A 24506-nucleotide genomic window follows, 5' to 3' on the forward strand; every position below is an offset into this window, starting at 1 on the left:
AATTTTTACAAGTTAAATAAATTCTATCTGCCCCTTCCCGTGAGAGGACGGCAAGAGAGTGCTCTAGGCCGCATTGTGACTGGACGCACGGGTATTCACACACCTAACGGACAAAAGCAGGTTTAGGGCAGACTGTTTCAAGCAAATAAGAAATTATTCTTCCTTCAGCAGTTCTGATACAAAACTACACAAAGTAACTGCCATTAGCCTTATCGTGAAATAATCTTTTTTGTTAAAGGAATAACTTGTGTGCTGAGACACATAAAAAACTTTGATTTGTGTCTCAGTGGATGCAAAGTACCAGAGGACCATCCACTCTGCTTTGTTCACTTTCTATCTTGGAAGACTGAGAGACATTATTTTCTCCGAGTTGGTCATTGATTACGTTTGTATTTTGTTGAACTCTGATGCAGACTGATACTATGTATCTATCCAACTCAGGCAACTTCTTTTACCCCATAACCTTGATCTGTACAAAAAATAGGGATAATGATATTATACCCTACTTAGAGTTGATGCATCATATGAAAAAAATGCATGTAGTGAGTTAAGAACACTTTATGACACATTAGTTAGCACTTAATAATGTTAGTTATTATTATGGATCATTTGAATGCAAAACTACTATTATCATTGTTGGGTCGGTGGCGGGGGGTGCAGGAGGAACACCCGACTGGCCGCTGGGTCCCGTCTTCCCGGCCGCCCCCTCCTCTCCCCACGACTCTCCTGTGGGAAGGACCCGGCCCCTAAGTAACCCAATACCTGTGCAGGGAACGGAACATCAGGACCCCCCTGCCCTCCAGCCACCGAACATGCTACCACATACACTTGTGAACCCCAATACCTTCCTTACATGGCTGCGGACTCTGCCCTGTCTGAGCCCAGATGAAAGACCCACTGACCCCCTCCAGCCCGACTTCCCCGACTCCCCTCTCCGGAGTGGCGGACCTCGCCCGAGAGCCCCCTAATAAGCCTTGCCTTGGCCTGCCTGGCCTGGTGTCCTGTGTCTCCCTGTAAAACCCTCATTAGCTGTCGCCCAGCAGGAGGAATGGAAAGCTAATTTGGGACATCAGTAAGCAAATATTTTATTTATACAAAAACTTCACTTTTGGGAGAAACTTTTATTTCCCAACAAGTTTTATCAGAGTGTGACAATGGGTAAGTTGTATAATTGTAGTTGCCTAAGAAAGTCAATTAGCGTATTTTATCCAATGAAGTTTTTTTAATTCCTCAGTATTTGTCAACAATATTTCATTTGTAAATATAAAAGTTACTTCAAATAATGAAGTTACAAGTAGATGACCACATTTTAAACTCACTGCTCACATATGAATGTCATAATGGACTCATTTAAATCCACCCTTTTTAAAAAAGGCCATAATTATTAGCTGCAAAATCTGTAAGGGGTTGAAAACATGATCTTTCTTTTATCATAATAGAAAGATCATACCTAAAATCGAAGTTCTGTGAATTCTGGCTAAAAATAGCAACTGACTGGCAACCTCTGCACTCCGGGCCGGCTGCTGTCTGTAAGCCCACACACAGGGAATGCACAAAAATTGAAGAAAAACCCATGGAAACACTGACATTTAAGACAGGATATTCCAGGACTATGGAGGCATTTCTAATTAACATAGAACAGGATTAGAAGCAATCAGCGCCTGCCCAACTGACACAAGGTTGATAAACACATCGTCCCCAGACTCCTGTCTTTTCGGAGGCTCATAGGATTAGGAGTTGTGCCTATCAGGAAATTAATAAGTATTGGTGGTTTGTTTTTTTTTTTAAGAAGCTAGAGAAATGGGTCTAATCTTCTGCACCTCCTGCCCCCAACACCCCTCGCCCCCCCCCCCACTTCCATTTATTCCAGAATCCCACACTCTGGAAGATCAGGCACATTTTGTTTGCTGACTGACTCGGCTAGGAGCAGACGCTGGTGTTGTCAGCATCTCCGTGGTTAAGAGTGGATCTAAGAAACCAAGCCCCGTAGGAAAGTAAGGAGAGGGCAAGGCCCCCAGCAGCGATACGCTGAAGCTCCCGGAGAAGAGGGTTTCGTGCGTTCTGCTGGTCAAAGTATCCGGGCTCTAGGTGATGGGATGGGGATAGACATAGGGTATGAGACAATTCTACATTAGAAAATTCTAGATCACTGTTTAGAGAAATGCTTCCTTAGTGTTGGGAAATTGGCTAAAATCAGTAATTATATGCTTGCCTTGGAATTTCTAGCCAGAAAAGAGGTTTTGGGGAACCCCTAGAGACCAGTGAACATAGCCAAGGTCGTTTTCTCAAAATGTGGAGGTCGGCAAGCAGGTCCTGTCTTCAGGCTGTATTTAGCAAACAAAATAAAATGAATTTGTTCTATAAAGGGGCATGCTTGAAAAATATTGAAGAATTAGGGAAGGAATTGAAGAATCAGGGAAAGAGAAATCTTTTTTGAAGAATCTGAGGTGGAATATAGATCCGAAAAGTATGTTTACTAAGTAGAGAAAATTTTTCACAAACCATTGTGGCATTAATACTGTCTCTGGGAGGAAACTAGTAATATCTCTGATATCAACTTGACATTGTCATAAAAGTGTTTTTTAGTTATATATAGTTCATGAAATATTTGGCTGAAAAACTCTTTTTGAAGTATTGATATGTAAGAAGTTCTCACACAACAGTTTAAATTGAGGAGTTACTGGTAGATAGAAGACGTGATGACCATTTTCTACTCAGGGATTCGACTGCGTTATTATCTGGGATAACTTTAAATTTTTAAAGTAATTATTACTTATTTACATCTACTCTTTTGAAATAATTCTTAGAAATTATTGGCATTAGGGACTAAATTCTTTCTTCCAAAAACTTACATGTTGAAGCCTTACCCCACAATGTGACTGCATCTGGAGACAGTTCCTAAGGAGGTAATTAAGATGAAGTGAGGTCCCAAGTGTGGAACTGAGAGAAACATCAGGGTTGCACACACAGAGGAAAGGCCCTGTGAGGACACAGTCGGAAGCTGGGGAGCTGCCAGCCCGGAAGGGAGGCGTAAAGAGAAACTGAACCAGCCAACACCTTGATCTCGAGCTCCCAGCATCCAGAAACGTGAGAAAATTAATTTAATCGTGTAAGTCTCCCAGCCTGTGATTTTTTTATAGCAGCTCTAGCAGACTAATACAGTTAGGTTTTAGTCCGTTCTCAGAACCTGAATCTAAAGTGAAACTGAGAGAAAAATTTCCAAGAACTTTATAAACGGTCTGAGTACAAATTATCTCCTTTTAAACACTTTCTTATTGATGAATAGGTCACTTCATTTACTCAAAATTTAGAACAAAGAAATATATTTCAATTTGCAAAAGAACAATTTGTGTTAACTAAAGAAAATACTGTACATGAGGTTAAATTAAAATACATTAAAAAGGCCTTCCAGGGGCGCCTGGGTGGCTCAGTCATTAAGCGTTTTCCTTTGGCTTAGGTCATGATCCCGGGGTCCTGGGTTCGAGTCTCACGTAGGGATCCCTCTCATCAGGGAGCCGGCTCCTCCCTCTCCCACTCCCCCTGCTTGTGTTCCTTCTCTCGCTGTCTCTCTCTCTGTCAAATAAATAAGTAAAACCATTAAGGGAAAAAAAAAGGCCTTCCTTAGATTATTTTAACTGGTGGCATAAATCTATCTCTAAAAGATCTATGGTATCTGCCTGAAGGCATTGGAAAGATGAATAGCATAATATTAAGCCATTAAATGTAGCAGTTTAAAAAATGCTATGATTAATAGCTGAGTTCTGGAGTCACATGCTCACCTTTTTGGAAGCAGAGACTGACTCAAATACCAACCTACCTTCTGTTTGCTCTACTAATCATTGAACCTTCAGTTGTGATTCCAAAATCTATAAAATGTTATAGATGCTAACATTCCTAAGAGAGCTTTCAGAATGAGACCACTGAAAATAATTTTCATGGAGTGGTTGAAGTTAATCAAATCTGTTATTTCATGTTTTTAAAAGAGCCTATCTTTCCAAGATAGGGAATATAAGATACAAATCTGTCTTTTGTATCAAGATCAGCTTGATTAAAAGAATCTTTTTTTTTTAAGATTTTATTTACTTGAAAGAGAGCAAGAGAGATTGAGAGAATGAGTCTTGGAAGGCGTAGTAGACCACCCGCAGGGAGCCTACCCTGGGGCTCTAGCCCAGGACCCTGGATCATGACCTGAGCTGAAGGCAAACACTTAACCGACTGAGCCACCCAGGCTTCCTAAAAGAAGCATTTATTTATTTATTTATTTTTAAAGATTTTTTTTTTTTAATTTATTTATTTGAGAGACAGAGATCACAAGTAGGCAGACAGGCAGACAGAGAGAGAGAGGAGGAAGCAGGCTCCCTGCTGAGCAGAGAGCCCGATGCGGGACTCGATCCCAGGACCCTGAGATCACGACCTGAGCCAAAGGCAGCGGCTTAACCCACTGAGCCACCCAGGCACCCCAAGAATCATTTAAATTGCTGGTTCTGGATGAGATCAAAGTTCTTTCATGGCATTATAACTTAGTGTTCATAATGCATATCTTGGAAAAATCTCTTATTTATTGAACTACTATTTTTTCCAAAGTGTAACAGTAACATTACAATGAACTGGATAAAAGTATAGCTCAAATAGGCTAATGCTCATAATTATTTTTCTTCTTCTTTTGATAATTTTTTTAAAAGGAAAGAAGTGAGCCAGCAGGGAGAGGCAGCCGTCTCTGTGGTGGAGGGTGTGCTGATGCTTTCGCCAAGTTTCACATATTTGCCCCAGCTACAAAGAGCTCAGCCGGCCAAGACCCTCTACTGCAAGAATACACAGAAACTGACTAAAATTCTTGTCAACTGCTTCCAGGAGGAAAATACATCATTAAGGGCTTCGTATGACTGAATTAGGAGTCCAGACTCAACAGGAGATAATATGAATTTACTTTCCAAGAGTATATATGTTTAAGTGGTACCTTCAGGAAAAGAAAAAGAATTTTGAAATGTTCATGAAGGGGATATAAGACAGTAGAGTGTGGGGGAATGTTAGTGTTCAGACAAGGAATGAAAGAAAATTCCTAATATCTAGTCCTAAATTATTTACACATAAATATATCAATCCTACATGTTTAGGAGTTTATCTTTAAGTGGACATGTCAAATATTGAATGCTTTGCAGGGGTTTTGAGAATTAATTGAGTTAAGGATTTCAAAGCCATTGGAGAGCTTCCTCTGAACGCACTAAATGTTGACTTCTGAATGCTGACTTACGGGAATTTGCATGTTGGCTCTTAGCTAGAACGATCTAAGCCAAGAATAGATGAACCCTAGGAGTCACGTAGAGCAGTGGTGAGACTTCCCGAGCGGAAGTAGCTGTCCTCCTTTTTGCCTAGTTGAAAATAACTTTATTAGGAAATACCATCCACTGTCTTTATTGCCATGCGACTCACATGGAACCACAAGATACTTTGAATCAAGCAGCTAATACCGTAGTTCACTTACTATTTCCATAAATCCAAACACCTTGAAACCTACTCTTGGTTCTATACAATCGAAATATCTTAATTATCAGTAAGACTAATAAAGAACCAAGACTTAAAAAGCTCTTTTTCATGTAACTGAAACCTTATATCTTAAATTGTTAGACCCCAGAAGCCTATGGATATCAAGCCCTATCAGGTCATTTCTGATTTTGTCTGCCCCTTGGAATATATGACCTACAGCATCCTGCAAAGTCTAAAGTGTCTCTTGAAATCTCTGAAGAGAGGCGCCGCAAGCCAGTGTCCTTCACAGGACCAGCCAACTCTGTTCTTCCTCCGGCGTGCCACTGCCTTAGTCTAGGCCTCTGCCCCTGGAATCAATGTAAGTGACTTAATCTTGCCATGTCTTATTACTTCAATCTGACAACAATATCACAAAAGTATACCTTAATCCTCTCAAAGTCTTCAATTCTAGCAGTGCAGAGTCCTGTGTTCTATGCAGAACGGTAGAAAATGGCTTCTTTTTAAATAAATAAATAGATAGATAGATAGATAGATAGATAAATAAATAAATAAAAGACTTCTAAGTTTACCCTCTGCTGTATTGTCACCTGAGCTCTAAAACAGCACAATTCCTGACAAGAATTTTACGAATTTTCTCATGAAAATGTTCCCTCCCTCTTCGGGTCCTTGGAATCTCCAAGCCAGTTCAAACGTCCAGTGAAGTATAGGTTCGTGCCACACCATGAATTTTTATGTCTTCCTCGTCTTAAGTTAGGCCTCAGCAAAACAAACAGAACAGCCTCCTGTTTCCTTCTTCAGCAACATTCAAAGTCCTCTGTGTTCTTCAAGCACATACAAGCCGGTGGAGGTCGTAGGAAGACCAGGCATCTCATCCTGATTCCTCTAATTAATAAAAGGAATTCATCGAGGTAGCATTCAATAATCTATTATCAAAATATAAAAAAATAGATACACTATCTAAATATCTAAATACTATCTAAAATAAATTACTATAAACCAAGGTTTAATTACTATTAAACCAAGGTTTAATTTGATGTTATGTATAACAGTTATAATCAGGATTATAGGATAATTTGCATGGTAATAGCTACCATTTATTGTTTACTGTGTGCTAAGCACTGTCAGGCACGATAGGCATACTATCATACTCAATTCTGAGGGTAACAAATCATTACATTCTTTCTCTTATTTTTTCCAGATAAGGAAGTTAAAGCTCAAAGTTATCTCACTAGTGAAGTCAGCAAGGTAAGATTCCAACCCGAGGCTCCCTGACTCCTAAACGTACATTCTTAACCAGAACTACTTCTGGACCCTGTTATATTTCACCTTCCCCAATAGTCACTGGTTATCTAGATACTTATCAGTACTTATCAGTACTATTTTGAAGTTTATATGAAGCACATGCTCCCCCCCGCCTTGTAGAACCATCACTAAAAGATCCGTGTTTACGGAGCACTTGCTTACTCTGTGCCCACCCGCATGGTAGCTCCTCCTGAGAGAGGACATGGATATAAGAAGCCCTGACTGTTCCTTCACATTCAACTTGGTTTCTTTGCTTCTGGTAAGAGTGTTAGCGCATACTTCAAGAAAAAAATGGACCATATTAAATAATACTATGCAACTTCTGCCTTAAAATTGTTCATTTTAGCAATCACATACAGTTTTAAATCTTTCTGACTCCAGAAAATATCTTTTTTTTTCAGAATTAGTAAAACAGAATGTAACATGATTTTTGGAAAATGACATAGAAAGGAAGCCTTCAGATAGCCATACAAGAGTGACCAGCTACCAGTTGAAGAGAATTAATCATAGAAGACACTTTTAACTTTTTTAAATTTTATCTTGATACTAGTGAAACACAGTAAGTACCCATATTTTTACATACAATTCTAGTGAAACACAGACTGTTGGAATGATTTAAAACAGAACACGTCAGACAAAACTGAATCAATGCCATTCACAGAAATTAAAGTTAAAAGAACCTAATGGTTTCATTAATAACAATAATAATAATAGTAATAAAAGCTTTTATTTGATGAGATCAATTATATACATGTTGTCTTTATTATTTTGTTTAAATGTCATCATTTCACAAGATTGAGTAGGTACAAAACCTTTGCTTTATAGATGAAGACACTCAGGACAGTGGACAGGAAATGTCCTGACCACATTAAGGCAAATGGTCAGGCAGAGACCAGACTAGAAACATGTTTCCTACCTCAAAGCCCTATTTGTTATCCTGTGCTGCCTCAGGGAAATTACCCCAAATATACAAAATCCTATGAACTAACAGCGTGTTTGAGATAAAATATGAACAACCAATTATATCCACAAACAGTCATGTGTTCTTTATCACTGAGATTTCAGTAGAAATCATGTATTTACATAAGGGTTCAGACAGATTTAAAAATCCTTGACTTAAAACAGTTACATTTAATGGACAGAGTCTGTGCTTTGTCTTTATTTTTGTCTACTTCACCAAGGTTTGAAGTCAGCTTGATGCCCCTACTGAGTCTGGCTTTATCTTCTATAATAAAATAAATTTTATCTCAAAACTTTTTCAGTATAAAAACTTAATGCCTCCTGAGTGTCTTCAGGCCCTGGTGCTAAGTCGGCTGCTACATAAAGAGAGAAAAATAGAGAAAAATGGCAATTGAGAGACCGGAAGACACACTGTGGCCACCGTCTCTACGCACGTGGGTGTGCTTTCTGTGAACGAGGTAGTATTTTCATGTCAGGTTATGGAGAGTAGTTTCAAAACTTTGAGAGGTTACAGTTTTTCAACAGAGATACAATCACAGTGCTTATTTGAGCAGAGTTTGCACTAAACTGCACGAGAGATCTTGAGGCAACTATCCTGAAGTTTGAGATACATCAGCACATGATGTGAGCCCAGTTAGAAAATAATTGGACAAATTCAGTGGACACCGAATTGCACAAGAACCCCAAACAGGATGATTTCTTGAAGTTCAGACTGAACAGGATGTGACTGGGGACGTCGTGGAAAAGATTTATCAACTTTGACAACAGCGATAGCCTAAGGATAACAAGATCCTTGACCAGAGATGCTTGAAGTTCCAAGTTCGTCATATAAGAGAACATCCAGAACGAGGAGAAAAGTTAAGTTTATGTGAAGAATGGAGTGTTGCTTATAGATAAGCTCTAAAAGGCATAATTACGTATTTGTAGGCATTATGTGGAATAGTCAATACATGTATATTGAAGAGAAACAGATATTAATTTTGGTTGTGACAAAGGTTACTATTTTCTTTCTTTTAACCATTTTTTTAATTTGCCTATTTCTCTGTTTTTCATTTCAGAAATGTGGAGGGTTGAATCAAAAATCTGTAAGGAGGGCACCTGGGTGGCTCAGTTGGTTAAGCAGCTGCCTTCAGCTTGGGTCATGATCCCGGAGTCCCAGGATCGAGTCCCGTGTTGGGTCCTTGCTCAGCAGGGAGTCTGCTTCTCCCTCTGACCCTCCCTGCTCATGCTCTGTCTCTCATTTTCTCTTTCTTTCTCAGATTAAAAAAAAAAAATCTGTAAGGATATTTCTGGCCCTACAAAACTATAAAGCTGTTATATTAGAATATTAAATATAAGGCTTTTTAAAGCTCTGTGCCAAGAAATGGCACCAAAGACTTCCAAGTTAAAGAATAGTAATAGAGAGAATAGAAATTATAATTCACATTACAATATTTAGGTAGGTAGGGCTTATCAGAGAAAACTTGACTATCTCTGTTCACTACGAAATTTTGCAAAGATTAATATGACCTTCAAAGACAGTAATAGAAAATAGTAATAGAATGTAATAGAAGAATCTTTCTTTTTTCTTTTTTAAGATTTATTTATTTATTCAGAGAGGTCGTGTGCATGTCTGCAAGCAGGGGAAGGGCAGAGGCACCCCCGGAGAGGGGGCAGAAGAGCCGGAGAGGGGGCAGAAGAGCAGGAGAGGGAGAGAATCCTCAAGCAGACTCTCCGCTGAGTGGAGAGCCCCACACAGGCTCCATTCCAGGACCCTGAGATCATGATCTAAGCCCAAACCCAGAGTTGGATGCTTAATTGACTGAGTCACCCAGAAGTCACCCTAGAAGAATTTTCTGGCTACAAAGATATATAGAACTTTCCAAACCATTTTACATTATAAAATGTAAACCAAAAAAAATAGTCTTAGCTTTTTAACTTAATATATCTGTATCAACACACTTTTTTCTCTTCGTTTTTATTGCATGAATTTTTTTTTCTCAGAACGCATTTGAAGTTCAGCTAATGTTCTCCAAAGTTACACATATGTATGTGTGTTTGTATATAAATTTCCACCAAATATTCTGGCAAATGTAATACAGAATCTGAAATGTTATAGAAGTATTGAACAGTATTCTTCCCTTGTTAAGAAAACACAGAACTTATCTTAATAGGATACTATGGAGGAATATTTTTATGATCTGGATATAACCATAAATTCTAAGGTCCAATGTGATTCAGAAAATTTACACTTTTGATGGGGAAAAAATGTGATTCAGAAAATTTACACTTACGATGGGAAAAGTATTTCATGATTTCACATGTGTTTGTGTGTTAGTGTTTCCAGTGAGGTGGCAGCCTGTGTGTTACACCCCCGTCTGGATCCTTCACTGAATGTCCAAAGACTTAGAAAAAATTGAGAGTAAATAGGGAATAATAAACTTTTTCTGGAAATAAGTAACTAAGATTAGCACATCTATAAAGTGTAATCCCAAATGATTTAATGTTGGAGTTTATTACTAATTATGCAGTAAATGTGAAAAACAAGTTACTCTATTTTGGAGATAATAAAAAATAATAAATTTAGCATGGCATAATTTTTTCCTTATAGATAGGCGCTATTCTGCTTAAAGCTTCATTACCAGTAGCCAACTTTTATTTTTATAATATGAATATGCCCTGGGGCGCCTGGGTGGCTCAGCGGGTGAAGCCACAGCCTTCGGCTCAGGTCATGGTCCCAGGGTCCTGGGATCGAGCCCCGCATCGGGCTCCCTGCTCAGCGGGGAGCCTGCTTCCCCCCCCCCTCTCTGCCTACTTGTGATCTCTGTCTGTCAAATAAATAAATAAAATATTTTAAAAAATATATGAATATGCCCAAAAAGGGAATTCTTTACATTGGGAATTGATAGTTATTCGTTACTTAAATTTCTCTTACTTTTTGGTGGCACGTAGACAAAACATTTGACAGAAGTGTTAAATTTTTATCTGGTGGTTTTGGGGTCATATAAAACAGCCTAAAGCAAGTAAAAGTGTCTAAAGGCTGGCTTGAATTAAGTAATTGTCACCAAGTCTATGTGCCAGGGTTACTGAATCACAGCTTTCGTTCCCTTCAAATCCAGAGTCTGTTTCTCAGGGCAGCAAACTTTCGACTCAGCATATTAAAAGCTACCACCGTTTGTGTGGGTTTTCCTTTGTCTTGTATCTGCAGCGGTCTGAGAGGGCAAGGAGCTTTAGCCACAGCAGGAATTTCCTGTAAATTACAATAAACGACCGTGCTTTCCTCATCGTCCACATCCTTTTTTAATTCCTAAGTCCTAGGCATTTTTCCACTCCTTTAGGTAGAAATTTCCTCACTTTTACAGAAGCAGTACATGTAAATGTTTTTCGGTTTTTTAATATCTCATAGACATATAAATAATATGTCATTGAATAAATTAGCAGGACACGATGCGTTAATGGAGCAAGCCACAAAGTGGAAGACTTGCCCAACTGGCACTTATCTTTTTTTTTTTTTTTTTGAATAGTTTATTTATTTATTTGAGAGAGAGAGAGTGAGAGCGTGAGTGGGGGAGAGGCAGAGGCAGAGGGAGAAGCAGGCTCGCTGCTCACCGGGACCCCGGTGTGGGGCTCATCCCAGGAGCCTGATCCTGAGGCAGATGCTGAACCAACGGAGCCCCCCAGTCCAGCATTTACAAGTGTGATGTGACCGAAGGAATAACAAAAACGGAAAATGAGAGAATCTCAGAAACAGGTTAGATTGGGCAGTTTAGGAAGAGCAGGCCGGGAACTCATTGCAGTCCTGATGGGTGTAAAGGAAGAGGCAAAATCAAGGTGATGGTGTCCCTTGCAACACTTGGGCTGAACTCTGCATATTTTGGAGAGAGGAAAGGTTTGGCAAAAGCGATGTATTCCATAAAAAGATAAAGAATTTGCTTTGAAAAGAAGCTTAAGGAAGGCCTGGGAGATGGGACGGGAGACAGACGAAGCAAGAATAAAATACTGAAGCCGAACAAACAGTGTTTTCTGTGGGGACGGGGGAGGTGCTTTCTTTCCATGTGGGGTTTTCCTGCCTAGGGGAAGTCCGCCCCACATCCACCATTAGAATCCGTCTGGAGTCTGATAGACTCTGCCTGACATTTGGCCCGAAGTATCCAAGTCTTAGTCATAAGCACGGGTCCATCCCACTGAGCAAGGTTTCCAATATAAAAATTCCTTCATTGTAGGTGTTCCTGTTCAACTGATTGCTAATTTTATGAGTCAGTGCATTTTGGTAAATGTTAGGGAGTTTCACCACATCTAACGGAAACCTCTTACGTTTTTGCAAATGTATAATGTTCTTCATTATCAAAAATCAAACTTCATTATCAAAAAATAAAAGTAAGCTCTTTGTTACTGGTCATAAATTACAAATATAGGCTATTCGCAATAGAATTATAAGCCCAGGTTCAAAGGAACTTTCTTAACCTCCTTATAATTTGCTATTTTTCATAACAAAAGAGAAGCCTTTTTGGTATGTTCTGATCCATCGCTTATAAAGCCTTATATTTATCGTTTACTGGGAACACCCACAGCTCGCTTCCCCGATAGATGTGGTATCTAGTCCCATTATCCCAGACGCATCTTGCAGTAGGTGAGCCAGAAAGATAAGGAAAGGTAGAAGGTAGGTCACGGAGTAGCAGAACGTTTCAAGGACGGCAGTGTTTGTTCTCTCCTCCTCCCTTAAGGTGCCTGCACGGCTGCCGGGCCGGTCTCTTCTAATCTTTCATAGGAGAGTTTTCAATCAATCTTCCCTGCTCAAAATCTTCTATGCAACAAAATATGCACCTCGGTGAAATTTTATTAAAAACATTTCCCATCCAAATGACTGTCAGTGAAAGTTTTTAAAATAGTACTTGATTGCATTACTATTACAGTTATGTTATAATTATCTTATAAGCATAAAATAATTTTTCGTAAATAGACACTTTATTAGTAGATGAAAAACTAAAATGTATGAAGATGCTTAATTATCTTCCCAGTAATGCATAAGTGTAATGCAATCAAGATAATGAATGATTCTAAAGTTTGACTGAACCAATAAAAGACAAATGGACCTTAGAAGCCAAATAATTTTTTTGAAGATTTTATTTATTTATTTGAAAGAGGGAGAGAACAAGAGACTGCAGAGCAGGGGAGCAGCAGAGGGAGAGGGAGAAGCAGGCTCCGCACTGAGCAGGGAGCAGATACGGAGCTGGATCCAGGACCCTGGGATCATGACCTGAGCCAAAGGCAGATGCTTAACAGACTGAGACACCCAGGCGTCCCTCCAAAATAATTTTGTTAACAGAATTTAGTAAGTATGATAATTTAGTTAAATTTAAAATCAGTAATAGTAAAGATTAACTATTTAGTGAAAAGTGTAGATAAACCTGCCCATCCATTTGGAGGAAAAGTTTATATCTGAGATTCAATTTCAGTTGGATTAAGATTTAAATGTGAACGTGGACTGTCAAGTTATTACAAATGTAAAAATTAATATTGTTCCCATGTTGGGACACAAAAGAATTTTTAGTCAGATTATTAAACGTAGTGATAACTACAAACTAGACGCTTCTGTTGCCAATATTCAGTTTAACCAGAGATAGTCTCCTTATTTTTTTCTCTTTCCCACCTCTTTGTTTTCTTTAAGATTTTATTTATTTATTTGACAGAGATCACAAGCAGGCAGAGAGGCAGCAGAGAGAGAGGAGGAAGCAGGCTCCCTGCTGAGCAGAGAGCCCGATGCGGGGCTCGATCCCAGGACCCTGAGATCATGACCTGAGCCGAAGGCAGAGGCTTTAACCCACTGAGCCCCCCGGCGCCCCATACCTGCCTCTTAACCATCTATTTCAGAGTCTAACTGATGAAAGAAATGCAAAAATGTTCAAAGTGAGAATTGAGCTACGACAAATCACTGTGTTACAGAAAACTTCCGATAGTATTTAATCTTTTTCCTGTCTTTTATTCAGCATAGTTACGTTCAGAGGTTCCAGAATCTCAGCGCTGAATGGACCTGAGAAGTCTTGTAGAGAAACTTGCTCATTTTACAGATTTGGAAAGCAGGAGTTTAGGAGACTTTTTGCCTCCTAAGCCACAGCTGTGGTAGATGAGCTAAGAGTATGAGTTTCCTAAGTTTCGTTTCTGTGCTTCTTTCATTAGGTTGAAATTAAACCATAGATGAGTCAAACTAATATGATAGCAAATTTCAATCCTGGTTCTCGTTTGTATTTTTTTATCTCCCCAGAGACAATCTTTCAACATCTTTCCTGCTGGAATTTAAACACACATTCACTTTAACTGTACTTGTTTAAAATAAAATTTTAAATACTGCAAAAGAGGCAATAAACTTCTCCCCCCCAAAAAATCTTACAAAACTCCTGAAGTCAGAGATAATCCAATGAAAAGAGTTTAAATTTGTACGTTTCATTTTCAAGCCACTTCCAATTCATGTCCTTTACAGTCCAAAAGATGTTAGAATTTATTAAGTTAGAAAGACATTTGTAAAAAATATTGTATAATCCTCTTAACTTCCCCAGGAAGATGACTGGTACTGTTCATCTTGACAGAGGAACTGTGGAGGTCAAAATCAGTCTTTGCCTAGTAGTGAATTTTTTTCCATTTTATGCTTTTTCCTACACGTCTTCATTAAGCAAATTTGGGGCTTATAAAAATTGATCTGGCTCCATTTCACATAAGAAAGCTCAGGAAGAGAAATTCAGCTGTCAGAGAGGAGTAGGCGTCTCGAGCGTCCAGACCTCTGCACAGGACGGTGAGTCATGCGCAACGTCGTGTGCAAAGGAAGTGGACACACGGAGGAGCACAAGGCTGAGTTCTGAAGACCTGCTGTGGGGCAGGACGGTGATGGAGGGTCTATTTCTGGGCCCAGCAGGATGACTTGGGAATTTAAAAAGCAGAAGAAGGAATGATGTCATTAGCTTTGAATTTAAGATGAAATTCTTTAGGAGGCTTTTGTCATTAACGCTATTACAGTTTATCAGGATGGTACATGATTGAATCGCTCAAATACTTTGCCGTCTCAAAACAAGTTAGGACAGGAAAACCACTTCAGTTCTGTCAGGGAAGGGGCTGTGAGGTGTAATAATAATTGCATAATTAGTATGTATTGACATGGAAGTAAAATGCTAAATGTGAGTTAAAAGGCGTGTCTGTCTGCAGCAGGAATCTCTTCGGAAGCACCCGCACCCGGCCTCGTAATCACTGCCCAGGATTGAAATGGAAACTGTTCGTCCAAGGAGTTCTAAAAATAGTCTCTAGAACAACTTAAATCTTTAAAGCAGCTTAGCCCCCATTTTCCTGTTCTCTTATTGACAAGTGATATCCTCTTATGTTCCAGTTACGGGAAGTTTTACAAGCATTTGTAGGAATAGAACGGTGACTACGTGATCCAGAAAAGAAAGAACTCTACAGAGGAATGTCATTTAGTTCAAATGAGCAACCTAGTTCCTTTATTTAATAACATTAAACATCATTTGTTTTCTATGTATGTCTATATAGAAATATAATATAGTTTTAATAAGGTTAGCTACAGACATTACATATGTGCATATATGAACATACATGTATGCTTGTGTGTGTGTGTGTGTGTGGTGTTTGTGGCAAATATTACCAGATTACTAACATTGCTAAATCTGATAGGACCCATTTAAATTAATTTAACACTCCTAGTTCTCTGGCCAAGGTAACAAGAATTTAGGAGCTAAATTCATAACCTAAGGCCCAGGAAATGACTTCATAAGGTTGCTGGACGTCCATAAGTCCATCTCCACCAATAGTTTGTTGGACTGTCTTTCAAAGTTTTCCTTTATTGGGGACCTACTTCGCATTTAGTTATAAGTCAGTCTGTGAAATCTTCCTTACTATTGTTAACATGTTCATATTATTGTCAGTTCCACTGAAAATCCCACATGTTCCTCTCCTTAGGCCTGAATGTTCTTTTGTAATGTAGACAATACCTGAACGTAGGGCCATCCAAAGTCTGGACAGGTGCCAGCACAAATGGTTGCTGTATCATCGTAGAGCCCTGGAGGACAAGAGAACATTCCTGTGAATTTGGTAATATTATTAGAGAATAAAATTACTAGTGAATAGTGATTTTACAGAATTTAACTTAAAGGTATATCCTAGTGTGGGCTCTTTTGTTCAAACCATAAACCCCTATATTTTAAATGTTGACTTTTAATGGGAAGTTGGGAGGAGATATGTCAGGCACTTTCAGGTGGCCATCACGCTCACCTGGAGCTAATCAAGAACTTTGCTCTTGGCACATTATTTTTAATGATGAAGATTTTAAGGGACACCAACATGAAGGATGGTCCCTGTTGTTCAAGATCTTAGCAGTAGGAAGAGGTGGCCCTGAAATGTTCAGGGGAAAGTTTGCTCCTGGAAGAAAGGAAGGCTCGGTCCGTGGTTCTGAGAATGGGGTGACGCAGCCGGCTCAGAGCACACAGAGAGGGTCAGTGTGGTCAGGCTGGAGTGAGTGGGGTCAGAGAGTGTCCCAGACCTTGTCAAAGAGGAAGGCAGAGCCTAGATCATGGCAGTTTAGCATTTAACTTTCTTTAAACATAGGACATTACCAAAAAGCGAGATTCCCCCACCACTGAATGAGGACTTAATGTATGTAAACGGCGTTTATATGCCTCTTTTTGGACTCAAACTGATGTTGTGCGCAAGATATGGCCGTAGGAGGATTTAATCCTGCTCTGCATTTACATGGTATTTGGACTTACTGAACTTCAAAAATGTCAAGTTTGTGTTCACGAGTTACTTATCTCCATTAGTTCCTATTGTGATCTGCGAGGCCTTTATTGGACCCACTCTTGTGGGTCATCCGTTTGCTGCTACTTCTAGCAACAACCTCGGAATCGTCACCAAGGATTTCTATGACGTCAATAGAGATATTTACATGAAAACTCAAAAGTTAAGAGAGATCTTTGCAATCAAATTTTTGTGACTCAAAAAACATGTTTGGATTACTTTGTAAAGCAGTACACCTTCATGTGTTTTTAGTAACTTATGTATTATTATAAGTTACCATCAGGATCATGATCCAGTCTTATTAAGGAGATGTGTATTTTTATGCCAACAAACACTGCACACTTTTAGAATCTGGATTTTCTACAAGCTATTTTGGAAAGAATAAAAACTCTTGTCCGTCTTGGGCTTTATTGGCATATGTATGGAATTCAGAAGGTTCAAAGTGGAAGTTTATTTTGAGTATCTTCCCAACTTGCTAGAAAATAGCACATGAAAAAGAAAGGACCGTGAAGTGTTACTGGTTTTCTTCTGCAGGGCTCTAGAGATTTCGTTTTCACTCCAGCTGAAAATGCTGGGAGGAGTCTTTCCATCCCTTTGGTGACGTGGGACAAATAAAAACCAAATATGTCAGTAGTTTCTTCTGGCTATCAGAAATTTTACTGATGAGGTAACTTCGATTAGTAAATGCACTGTACTTTTTTTTAAGATTTATTTATTTATTTGGAAGAGAGAGAGCAGGGGAAGGGGCGGAGGGAGAGGGAAGAATCGCATGCAGACCCCCGCGGAGCGCAGACCCCCGCGGAGCGCAGACCCCCGCGGAGCGCAGACCCCCACGGAGCGCAGACCCCCGCGGAGCACAGGGCCCTTCCCAGGACTCAATTCCACAATCTTGAGAGCATGACCAGAGCCAAAGCCAACAACGGGGCGCTTAGCCAGCTGAGCCACCCAGGCCCGCCAGTGCGTCGTACGTTTTAACAAAATAAGGCATATGTGAGCATGGTCTGACTTCCACTTTCCTCAGAAAACTATCTGTGTCTGTAGTACCAAAGGTTAACTGACATCCCAGGAGAAAAGATGCAAAGAAAACGTAAAGCCTCTAGATCGATAAAATGGGAGAAACTCGAAAGAAGCTGATTTTGCTCACGTGTCATTGCCTAAACTGATCAGATAATGAAATCAAGATCAACTAAACCCTGAAAACAGAGAAAAGAAATACAGCAGTAAGAATAACAGATAAACCCTCATAATGTGATGTCAAGGCAACGCACAACAGGTGAGCTAAAAAGATGCAAATCTAAGTGAATTTAGTAATTTGAAAAAATACATTGGTTAGATTCAGCTGATGTGTCTAAGGACAAGCAAGTTGTTTCCAAAATGAGAGATTATGTGAAAGACACAAACTCCAGTGCCTCCTATAACGTTTTTATGTACGAGAAACAATTTTTACCACAGTAGACACGACCTCTTTCAAGAGATCTGTACGCTCCATAAGTGATTTTAAGTATTTGAAGGATTATAAAAAGCTTACAACACATGTCGTTATGTATTTGTCCAAAGTCACAGAACGTTCAACACCAAGATTGAACCCTAACGTGAACTCTGGGTTTGGGGTGGTTACGTGCCGTGGGAACTGCAGGTTCCTCAGCTGTAGCAAGTGTGCCACTCTGGAGGCAGATGTGGACGGGAGGGAGGCTGTGCACGACGGCGGACAGGGCTGTGCGGGCAACGCTAGTCCTTCCACTCAGTTTAGCAGTGAACTTACAACTGCTTCAAAAGATAAAGTGTGCATCCATCCGAATGGACTTGTCCATTTTCTTCCTCTACTTGTAAAAGAGGTTTTGATGTGTATTTGATGGGGTGTTTGAATCTAGGAAATGGGAAGTTAGAGATAGGACTGAAGGCATTGCCAGTTTGTGTTCTTGTCATGCCGAGCAAGGGTACTTACACCTTTCCAGTTTTAAAAGTAATTTTTAAATTACTTTACAAAATTTAAAAGTACTTTTAAAAGTTTTAAAAGTAACAAGGTACATTTTATACATTCAGTACATATTTAAAAGTAATAAAATACATTTCTTCTTTTCCTGGACCACCAACCAAAACGAGATAATTAGTCCTTCTCTTAAGTACTTATAAGCAAAACTGGCTCACCTGTAATTCTAGAACCTCGCGTCACCGCTATGCTTTCACAGAAAAATGTTAATTCCTTGTATGTACATATTTGCTGTGATTCATGACCAGGGCAATGCAAATTAAAATCCCAGTGGGATCCTGCCCTACTCCCACCAGTGTGGCAGGAATGGAAGTTCAACAACAAGAGAAAACGTTGGGAAGGATGCGGTGCAGCGGCAACGTCACACACAGTGAGAGTGGAAACTGGTGCCAGCGCTTTGAGTGTCTAACCCCCTGAAGTCCCTCTTGGAAGGACAGTCCCTGAGCGACTCGGGCGCTCGTGCACAAGGACACTGGGGAGAAATGCATCAGCTGCGGCTCGGCTCGTAGCAGTGGAGGGAGTGATGCAGCCCTCTGTGAGCAGGAGAGAGAAACACGCTCCTGCCCTGCCCCCCAGCTGCCCTGTTCCGCGGCCCGTCCCCACCAGGCAGCAGGGCCACACTGGAAAAGGACAGCCGCCCGCGCCCACAGGGCTGCGTCTGCAAGGGCGCTGAATGGAAGAGGCCTTCTCTGAGGGCTGCATTCGGAATGACCTTCATAATGACCTTCGTGAGATGAAAGCGGCACAACTCAGTAACACTCTGCTTACCAGCACGCCTGAGGGCGAGACTGCCAGGAGGGACAGCAGAGGGATAGCCAGCACAGGCTCGGGGTCGGCGCACTTCTGGGCTGTGTGTGCGACCCCGCTGAGGGGAACGCGGTGGACGGGCGGGTCCCATGAACAGGCATTTGTTTCTTTAAACAACGCATTTATGCTGCGCATAATCCTCTGTGTCTCCAAGATTTTTAAAATTAGAAAACATTTTTGTAGAACAGTAGGAAGAGTATGATTCCTTCGTCTGAAATTGTGGATTTATTGTGGATTTATGGGTAAAATATCAAAATGCACTATATTTGGGACAGGTCAGAGCACTGGGGTGGAGAAATGCCACGTCATCCGCCACCGATCCAGCTGGAAAGTTCTCTTACTTCGTCAGGAATATTGTTAAGATCAGACCCCTTTGAGATGTGCAAGTTAAATACTTAGAATTTCATAAATATGATTTAGGTGTATGAATTCTACTTGACTTTAGGTTACTTTCCTAGCTGTATGGAGGGAATTTTGGAACACCAACGAAGAACAGCCCATGAATCACTCCTGTGTGTGTGTGTGTGTGTGTGTGTGTGTGTGTCTGTGCGCTTACCCCTGTGTCCAGGGAAAGAGGAAAGGTCAGTAAAGTTATGTTTTGGATTATTATAAGGTTCTCAAGACTCTTAAGTTCTGATTATTCAGATGGGGGAATGCACCCACAAATCACAAAACTATTAATTTTCAAAATGAAAATTAGAAGAATTTTGTCTTGCTATTTATATGTAGTTCATGTGAATTAATGTTTGTTATTTCATTATTTAGAAAGAGAATCACTTGGTTTAATCATGTGTCTTGTTCATGCTTTCATTTTCTCATTGTAAACTTAAGCCTAACTGTGTTTTTATGTCTTAATTCTCACCATATCCAGAGTTCAATAGAGAGAAAACTATTTTCAGGGCACAGAGATCATTTAAGCATTCCTTCTTCTGAATGCTGAGCAAACTCGGCCTGATTTGGTAGATTTAGAATAACCCAAGAGATTTGCATTTTACCAAACAGTTTCTGCTGCTACAGATGTGCTCTGATTAAAACAGAGTCTTAAAAAAAAGTAATTAATGAAAATTAATTAGTAAAGTAGCTTACTAATGTCTAATATTAGTATCTGGGCTAATATTAATGTCTGGCTGCCTTTTGAGAAAGTGTCCCAGACAGACTAGACTTGCCAGGAGTCAGACCCCACGAACGCTGAGAAGCACAATCATCATCTCGACCAACAGGCCCGAGCATTAGGAACGATTATCGTCCAGGACGTGGTCTTTGTCTCTCACAACTTCGTCATAAACACTCCCCACCTCAGAGGGAAAAACTTCTAGGCTTAACCCTCAACCCAGTTTCCAAACCAAGGGGCAGACGCAGTCTTCCTGTCTGAACTGTTAGGCCAAGCAGCTGGGGGGCATTTGAATGCTAACCCTTGTCCATGGCCCTGTGTGCTGAGTGTCCCCACATCTTAATTTATGCAGTTCAGTGCTGGGTTTGACTTTGTAGCGTTTCTGGCAAATAAAATCTCTCCTAGTGAATCTGTTGATCTTCTTTTATTGCCTCCCCTTTGTCTTCTGTTTTCCTCTCTATTTTGTTCACTCCCTTTTCTTGATCTAAGTTCTTTTACTTTGAAAACCCGTTTCTGACTCTGACTTTACGTCGGTCTGTTTACTCAGTGAGCAGTAATCACTTACAGTCCTTTATGTATCTGTTCTCTAGATGAAAATTTTCTGAATCTTCTATTTTCTCTAGATTGGCCCTTCCCCCCCAACTTGTTCCCTTCTTGTCTTGTTTTATCAGCTTCTGGGTGAATCTTCAAACCCTTCCTCTTGCCGTTTACCAGAGATACTGTCACAGACCTGGAATGACACGCAGAGCTCGGGTTCATTCCAGGATGGGATGCTTGTCAACACAGACAGCACATTTGTTCCGCTAGAGACGTCCAAGGGGAGCACAGCAAGAAAGAGGAATTAGTTAGAATAGTGCTAATTAGAGAATTGTTAATCACATTGGTTTGGGCAACATCATGAACCACGAAGCTGATATGGTGTCCTAGTTTATGCTGTAGGTTAGCTGGCTCTGTCTCTGCTGTTACTGTCAATGTCCTGGAGGAGAGATTCCTAACACACTGAGGTGATTTAGCAGATAGAAAAGCTGAAGATTTACTAATATATATGTATATATGCATATTAGGATATATCTTTGATTCCACGGTGCAGTGGAGAGCCAATTGTAATACTTACTGAAACTATTTTAAATTGACAGCATTTTGTACATCAGGCAATTATTCAAACCTCAGAACAGCCTTTTTCATCCTGCAAGCAGCACTGTTAGAAAAGCCTCTCAAGAATGCATGGTGTCTCTGCTGCATCTTGATGAGAGAGAACACATATTCCGGCTGTTTACTGAATCAGACTTCTGGAGCATCTGTTTGTCCTCGTAAGGACTGATACTAGCTTGAGGAAGTATAAATGTCTTCTCACTGTCAGATATTAGTAATTTCTGCATCTTATTTTGTAATTGGTTACTTATTTCTAAGACTTTATCTTATTTTAACTTATTTTAAATATTTTATTTTTAAGTAATCTCTGTACACGATGTGGGACTTGAACTCACAACCCTGAGACCAAGAGCCGCACGCTCTTCTGACTGAGCCAGCCAGGCTCCCCTGTACAATAATTTAACACGAAGTACTTGAGCTGAAACTTCTATTGGGGTCTTTACTGGTTTAAAACTCATTTTTGAGTGCTTTTTCCACCAATTTACCAAGCTCATCTAGATTAAAAATTGTCAGTTGGCTGTTGGTCTCGGCTTTATTTTGTTATTATTAATTCTGTCTATTTTAAGCCACTTAGGACAAAGAAAATGTGTTGTAGAATATTGGGTTGCTATATATAAACATACCAAAAATAAATTGAATGTAGACTAATCCTTAAAACAAAATACAGTTTTTGTTAGGGCCTCGCTATCATTTATGTTTCGCGATCCGACATTTATTTTAACTACATTATTGATAACGACCATATCCAGTAAAGTCAGGAAGTTCAAGAAGAGTGACAGACTAGGAAAGGCCGGGGGAAGAAGCTGTTTCAGAGTTTGCTTTTATGTTGTGAGCAATCCTTCATTTATGACAGAGTTGTTTAATCCAGATTTGTTTTGTGGCTTGTGGTTAAAAATTCAGCCAGTGTGTGGTTAGATAATGTGTTGAAATAAACAGCAAAATCACTCCAACATATTTTATATACATATTTTCTCTGAATACTATGAGCATAATTTGAGAAGCAGTCTTTTTCTCAAATGAAAACTATTGTTTCCATAAATGACATGTGTATCTGGGCTCAGAAGAAAAAAAAACAATTTTGATATTTCTAGGTAAATGAATGATTAGCACTTTGACTTATTTTTTTAATATTTTATTAATTTACTTGCCAGAGAGAGAGAGAGAGAGGGAAACACAAGCAGGGAAAGTGGAAGAGGGGGAAGCAGGCCTCTTGCTGAGCAGAGAGCCCGACGTGGGGCTCCGTCCCAGGACCCTGGGACTACGACCTGAGCTGAAGGCAGCCACTTAACAACCGAGCTGCCCAAGCACCCCTAGTGCTCTATATTAAAAGAAAATAAAGTTAGCTATACAAAACTCAACACATAGAAAAATCCAAATTTAAAAAGACAAGTATTGTCATAAGTTGTGAGATGAGTCAGTTCAGAAGATTTATTTTGTGAAAATCCATCATGAAGATTTCAGATAAATCATGACTTTATTTAATGACAAATATATATTTCAGTTTATTAAAAAGCCCTCTGATTTTACATTTGTAAAATTTCCAAAACTATACAAGGATGAAGGGGCATTTATAGTTGGTTTTCTTTTAGAATTACCTTAAATATTTATAAATCCATACTTAGAAGCTTTATAAAATATAGATTTTCAAACACAGAACTCATGACTTCTCAAACAGGTGTATAGCTTTTTGTGAATTAAACAAACTTGTATTCTACATATATTCTTTAAAAACTGATTTATTTATTTATTTATTTTCATTTCACTGCTTAGGTTTTTTCTCCTTCTATAGACTTTTTACTGTTACTGTCCAGGAAGGCCATAAGTAATGGAGTAAGACTTTTGTTGGGAGCCAACAGTTGGCAGGTCTGCCAGTTTCAACAAGAAATTCTGCCAAGTTCAGCCATTGTTTGGCCATTTGGGGAAATGCTTCAACATTTTTTGTTAAAATACCGAGCAACCTTCTCATTTACCCTAGATTGAAGGTCACTCCTTGGAATTCAGTGAAACCTGAACACTGCGTTACAGAAAGCATCTTTACCAATTTATTTCTCTTCACAGAAGCAGTGGAGGGATAAATATGAGGTTGACCTAAGAATAATAAATGATAATTAGTTTCTGAATATTTTCTCTTTGGCAGTGGGTCATGTTTCTAACACCTCCACAGTCTGCATTTTGTATGTATCGTACACTGTGCACAAAACTACAGAGTCAACTACCTAGTTTTCTGTGGACACTGATACAAAGAAACATATTCATTTATTTAATCATTTATTAAGAAATATTTAAGGACCTACTAGGTGCAGTCACTTATCGAGATCTTAAGATATATTAGTGAAAAAAAGCAGGCAGAAGTACTTGCAGAGGTTATGTGTTAAAGATATGGACAGAAAATAACAACATAGAATATACGTAAATGATAGTCGACGGTTTGTTGCAATGTGATTGACGCTACAGGAAGAAGCCAGGACAAATTAAAATAGATGACGATGGGCTAAAGGGTTTTGGTGGTGCAGGCGTAGCTGACTTTAAGTATTAGTGTCTAGGTTAGGTCCCAAAGAAAACTCTGTATCTGAGCAAAGACTCCAGGGAGGCGTGGGGAGCTGACACGCGGGTTTCCGAAAGAGCATTCAGGGCTCTTTGAGAGAAACTCACTGACAGTTTTGAACCTTAGTTCAGATAATATGCTTACCTTTCTTTAATTTTATGCCAGTTGATATCAGAAGTACTAACAAGAAGTAAATTTGTCTGGAGGTGAAGGAAAAAGAAATACTGAAGTCCAGAATCCAGGAACTATAGACCCAGAAATAAAGATGAATGTGTTGTTTTCACATTGAGGGGCCGGAAGGGTGGGTGTGTGATGGAGAGTTAGGGAGACATGGTAAGCTTGTCCGTTAATTCATTCCAGTTAGCATTCTGTCACTAATTTCT

The 24506-nt window shown here is 39.6% G+C and overlaps 1 protein-coding gene across 1 annotated transcript in view; it reads right to left on the reverse strand.

The window, feature by feature from the left end:
• The window catches only part of CALCRL (calcitonin receptor like receptor), a 73305-nt gene extending 52055 nt beyond the window's left edge, over positions 1–21250 (reverse strand). The window contains 2 exon segments of the mRNA XM_032354107.1: positions 15717–15784; positions 21157–21250. The gene's annotated coding sequence lies outside the window, so the exon portion shown is untranslated.
• Positions 21251–24506: the final 3256 nt, after the last annotated feature.

Source organism: Mustela erminea, chromosome 8 (assembly GCF_009829155.1).
Source record: "Mustela erminea isolate mMusErm1 chromosome 8, mMusErm1.Pri, whole genome shotgun sequence".
Classification (NCBI taxonomy): domain Eukaryota; kingdom Metazoa; phylum Chordata; class Mammalia; order Carnivora; family Mustelidae; genus Mustela; species Mustela erminea.